Genomic DNA, 6,000 nt, shown 5'->3' with positions numbered 1-6,000 from the left:
CAACACCCAGCACACGATATTATACACAAATACTGTCCTCCCTCTCTCCTCCACACCTCAAACCAGCTTCCAGAAGCATATCCATGGTCAAATTACTCGCCTTTCCGTTTAGTCACTCAAAGGCAACACACAGCTGCATGCACGGCCTCCTGATATCCACCCTTCTGAATCCTACCTCTGTAGTGAGGACAGGGTCCATCTGACCAGGCTGTATTGTGGGCATCATCTAGCCCTCTTGAGATAGAAAAGAGGCTGGATGACTCCGTCGCTGATGACTGTCCAGGATGCAACTCAACAACCCATACTACTAAGCACATTGGGGAAGACTGCATTGCACACAATCGCCTGCACCAACAACACAACATACACTCCTTGAGAGTCCTGTGGGAAAGCCCGGTCTCTGCCGTGGCCTTCCTTAGGGACTTGGGGATGTTCGGCCAGACTGCCTAGGGAACAACTACTACTACTACATCCAATCCACCAAGACTGCTCAACATTCAATGCCAACATTCAACCATCACCACCACGGCCAACCAATACCACCAGCATTACATACATAACATTTGGTGCTGGAGAGGGACAGCTTCTTGTGGTGGCACTAATATGACTGGGTGACATCGGTGCCTGGTTATACAAACGTTCTTCAAATCCCTCCCTATCCCCCGAAAGGCAGATGGTGGATTGCAGGATGGGGGCAACTTCAGCCTACAGAACACTGGGTTCACTTATCAGATGAAAATGGGGATGCTACTACTACTACTGTTACAACGACAACAACAACAGCAACTACTACTATTACTACTACTACTACAGTAACTTCTACTACTCCTGCTACTACTACTACTATACTCAACAGTCAACCTCACCACCACTACCAGCACACAGCTTCATCAACATCCAGCTAGCACAGCTGCTACACACCGCAGTTTCACATCGCCACCACCGCCATCACCATCACCACCACTAAACAGCAAGCAAATATAACTTTAACTCAACTAAACTTGGTATAATCTTGTTGAAGGTTAACCTTGTACTTACTATTCTGGGAAAGTTTTGTTATATATTTATTTTGATTTATAATAAAACATTGTGCTGAGTCACTGTTGTTGTCATTTAATAGATGCCCAGTTACGTAAACTGAACACGGATAAGAGAAGAACGGAGATGATAATGTTCTCTTCACACTCATAGATGGGATAAATCAATCTGAACAGAGACAGACGAGAGGTGCTAGAGATCCAGCACTGTGAAAAGTCGCCATTAAGTGACTTAGCGCGATGCATGGAAGCATGATGAGGCGCTTATAATTGAAACTAAATGATCACATTGATGGACGGGAACTGACCTTCTTGGTTAAGGGAACAGGCAAGACATTAACCCTCTCAGTCTTATGAAATATTTTTCCACTTTATTCCGTGCTAATAGGAAATTATTTTACTCGGATTACAGAGAGACTCATAGAACTGATGAGGATAGACACAGCCTTGCTCAGCTCCTTCAGTGCTAGAGTTAAATAGGTCTGCAGACAGAAAACGATTGAAAATAGCTAGAATACAATGAAAAATAGTCATCCGAGTAATCGGGTTTATATATAACATTTTGTAGAACAGATAACAGGAAGCAATTACAATAACAGACTGGCAACCCAGAGATGGAGTAAGTGGACGAGGTAGGCAAAGGACTAACTGGAAGGCTGGTATGCTCAAAAGAGAAGAAATGAACAAAAACCATTAAATGAAAATGTATCAATCTGTGAAAGTAAGTGTGAACAATATCGGCTGACGAGGTGGGTTCGAACCCCACACAGATGATGGTGCTTTACGGTACGATGTCATTGAATAAGTCGTTAATATACTTTCACCTTGTCATACATCGTGACCAGAAGAGCTTAAATTCACTTCCACCCACACTGCAGTAGGCCGGGGTGTGTGGATCTCTCAGGGAAAACATTATAAGAACGTGACGGCCACACATCATTTTGACCTACTGTGGCGAGGTGGGTTCGAGCCCCACACAGAAGAGGCTGCTTCACGATGCGATGTTATTACAACTTGTCAATATACCCAATATTGGCTGACGTTGAGACAAATAAGGCAAAAAGTTCATTAAGTATTGTACATTTTAGAAATCGAAATAGATAATTTGTAGTCTGTAAATACTTCTAACGTTGATTTTATTCAACATAGAAAGTATGTACACCAATGAAGGAGTCAGTGAAGGCTATATTTAACCCCCACAGTTAGAAAAGTCTCTCAGATTCAGAATAAAATCGTCTGAAGTTACGAAAAAAAAATCATCGAATTCAAGAGGTTAAGAAGGTGGTAACGGTCCCAGCCCACGAGACCTCCAGAGTAAGCCAACGATGTGAGTATTTTTATAAATGGATTTGGAGATGCCGTAACAAAGATTTCCGTAGCGATTTACTCTATAAATTACACCTCATTATTGAATTATATGTTCATAATGCAACCTACACTAACATAAAACGAGTATACAAGAGAATGTTAATGAATAATTTTCTTCGTCATCATCATCATCATCATCATCATCATCTTCTTCTTCTTCTTCTTCTTTTTGTTTTTTTGTTTTTCCATCTCGTTGTTGTTCTTCTTCTCCCATCTTATATATGGTGCCGGTGTGTCTGGCCAGTCGTCGACATACAGCTCAGTCCAAGGCCATCCTGATTTGACTTGCTATATTGGTTTTGGCAGGTTAATTGTGTAATATGCCTGGTACATCAATAACGATATGATACTACGAAGCCTCCCATGCCACCTGCACTAAATATTTACAATGAGGTCTCCTATGAAGCTTTGGCTACTTATAGGAAGAATAAAAGTTTAGACTTCAATGACAAATTCTTATAATAATGCTGTACCGAAGAAATCAATAATAAGTAAACATCATTGGGTACTTTATTATTCTTTTATCATCATCATCACCATCATTATCATCATCCGGACCTCCTTCCCCACTTTAGGGCAGAGTGAGGAGTAGCCATGTCCAGACAGTCCAAGCTTGCCCAATCCACTGGGCCATGCTTCCATTTACTCACCATTCAAGCCCCCGGAATCCTGGGTCTATCTGATATGCCAAAAATATTCACCATGTTTTGTAGCTTCACACAAACGTATCCCTTAGAGTCAATCCGGACGCTGTCACGTTAAAAAGGGGTAACAAATCCCTGATCATGCGCTTCCCCTCACAATATTCATCCAGCCAGCTCGATCTCTTGTTCCCAAGACCCAGTAGTCCTCCTACATATCATACACCTCTACATGTCACCACTTCGGCGCTAACACCCACCGTCCATATTGAATACATGCTAGGGCTGTCTCATACAGGACTGGTGTTCTGGTATTAGCGGGTGTATTTTTACGACATGTAGGCGGGTCTTCTGGTAGATTTGTAAAGTCTGCTTTAGATGAATTTCAAATCCTTGAACTGTTCCCTGCCCCAGCGGGGATTTCAACTTGGGTCCGGTGGAACCGCAGGCCATAGGAAAAAAAATAGATAAAAACGAGTTTTCAACAGGAAAACGGATTTTCAAGGACATTGCCCCGTCAAGGTGTTGTCACCCTTTAACCCATCCAAGGGTAATAGACAAGGCAGTGGGTTTAGGAACACGTAGTCTGACCCCTCACTGATGACGCTTCCAGCATGGGCAACCCTGTCCCCCGGATGAGATCGGGAGGAGGGAGTGGAGGATTTTCCCTCGTTTGTACGGCCCACAAGAATTACAGGGTAGGCAAGCCCCCCACAACAAGGTGGTCCCCCACCCCCAGCACCACCCACACCCACACACGAAGATGACGCCTTACATGAAATTCTTACCAACTACTGACGTTTTTATAAAGCTTCAGAGAGACCCCTTGTAGTAGAGAGAGAGAGAGAGAGAGAGAGAGAGAGTTTTATTAAGGCGACTGTAACCATGAGATGATTATTCTTAAAGCTCTACGTGTATATGTCTTATCTTTCTGTCTTTTGCTCAGTAGACATTTTCACTGCTCACTGATGAAGGATAACTGATAAGTGAGCGAGTCAGGCGAATGAGGTCAGCAGTCGTTTTTCAATTTTTTCTCTGGTAAAAATAGTTGTATTTGCTTTCGTTATGATAACATATTCACCATACATGATATATATCTTTGAACAGTACAAGGATTTAGTCACAATTTTCAGTCCTGCAAGAATATTAGATAAGCGGCACTGCTACATTAGAGCTGTGTGTGTGTGTGTGTGTGTGTGTGTGTGTGTGTGTGTGTGTGTGTGAAGCAGCACTCTCTCTCTCTCTCTCTCTCTCACCAAACCACTACCCATCCTCACAGCTATACAAAGACCACATGACGTGGCTGCTACCCCGAAACACGGCCTTCACCTCTCTAATATCCCTGAGCCTACAGCGCATCGTGGAGACAGGCATACTGGGAAAAATATATGAGATCCACGTCAGAAATTTCGCCGTACCTACCACGCAGGTAAGTTTGACGCACGGCTTTATATTCACCGTCGACACTGAAAATTAGACTACTGTTATCATCACCGTAGCAGTGTAACACATTATCATCGCCGTGGCAGTACACATTAGACCACAGTTAATTTCACCGTAGCAGTATAGAGCCTATCAGACATGTTAATAATTGCACCGCTAATGAGACCACAATAATAATCACTGTAGCAGTACAAATCAGATATTATCATCATCATCGTCATATCAATATTTTAGTAAGAGTATGTGGCATACTCTTCCTTAGCCGTCGTCTAATCATATGAAATAATTATCACCATCAGCTGAGCCTAACCTGACCTGAACAAAACTTAAATACGATAACAAAGAAATATAAGGTGTGATGAACATACTTTCACTTTATATTATTGAGGATACACCTATGTTGAGAGGAAAGTGGAGATTAAAATATATACAACACTTGGTTGGTTTGGAAGACATCAGAAATATAGTTTCAAATTGGCAAAACGTGATGTGAACTTGAACATAAGTATCCAGACTGTCCGTGTTTATAAAAGTATTATAGTTTTAAGTTCCCATGATATGGCAAAAAGAAAACTGAATACCGAGATTGTTTTTATTCTTACAGGTTCGAGGGACGGGTGCGTTGAAACTGGAACATCTACAGGGAGCATTCATAGCACTGGGGCTGGGGGTTGGTCTGGCTGCCTTTACCGTGGTGTTGGAGTGTATTGTGAAGAGACAGTAATTTACTTCCTTTCACTGACAACACCGTCAGCACCATCACCACGACCATCATACAGCATTACTCCTACAACACAACCTGGAGCATCTAGAGGGAACACTGATAGCACTGGAGTTAGGTGTTGTTGTGGTTTTCCTTACCCTGCTGATTGATTGTATTGTTGAGTCATTCAGCACCACAAACAACTACATCAGCACCACACAATAACTACATCAACACTACCATTACACAAACTGAAGCATCTACAAGGTGTCTTCATAGCACTGGGTTTGGGTGTTGTTCTGGCTGCCCTTATACTGCTAGATTGGAATGCTAGGAGCCAGCGAAGCTTTTGCATCACCACAAATTAACAACACTGACCAACATCACCTCAAGGGGCCCGAGAACCTGGAAGTGGCTTCGGTCGCCCGGGCAAGTACCACATCTCCGGACACAACACACACAACAACACTGTTTTTACTACACCGAGAATAGGCTCTCAGGCGGTCATTTCTCGACGACTTCTTCCATTCGGTGACACTGAGAGCAATCGAGGACCAATCAACAACTACATGTGTCCAACATGCTCAAAACCCATCACTCTGAGTCGAGATACAAAGGGTTCAGTTCAGTGCAATTCTTACAAGAACTGGACCCATTTCACCCGCACAACATTTGCATCCAGAAAACATTACGCAAACACCTGAACCTGCTCCTTATGCTCCTTCTCCCCACCAGCCCCTCTTCTACTTCCTTCACACCTCAGCATAACCCACCAATCCTTCCCTCACCATCCAATCCCCAAACCCCT

This window comes from Coenobita brevimanus, chromosome 44 (assembly GCF_032717465.1).
Source record: "Coenobita brevimanus isolate Jiangsu-jjx chromosome 44, ASM3271746v2, whole genome shotgun sequence".
Taxonomy (NCBI): Eukaryota; Metazoa; Arthropoda; class Malacostraca; order Decapoda; family Coenobitidae; genus Coenobita; species Coenobita brevimanus.
Note: the sequence above shows the minus strand (reverse complement) of the source record.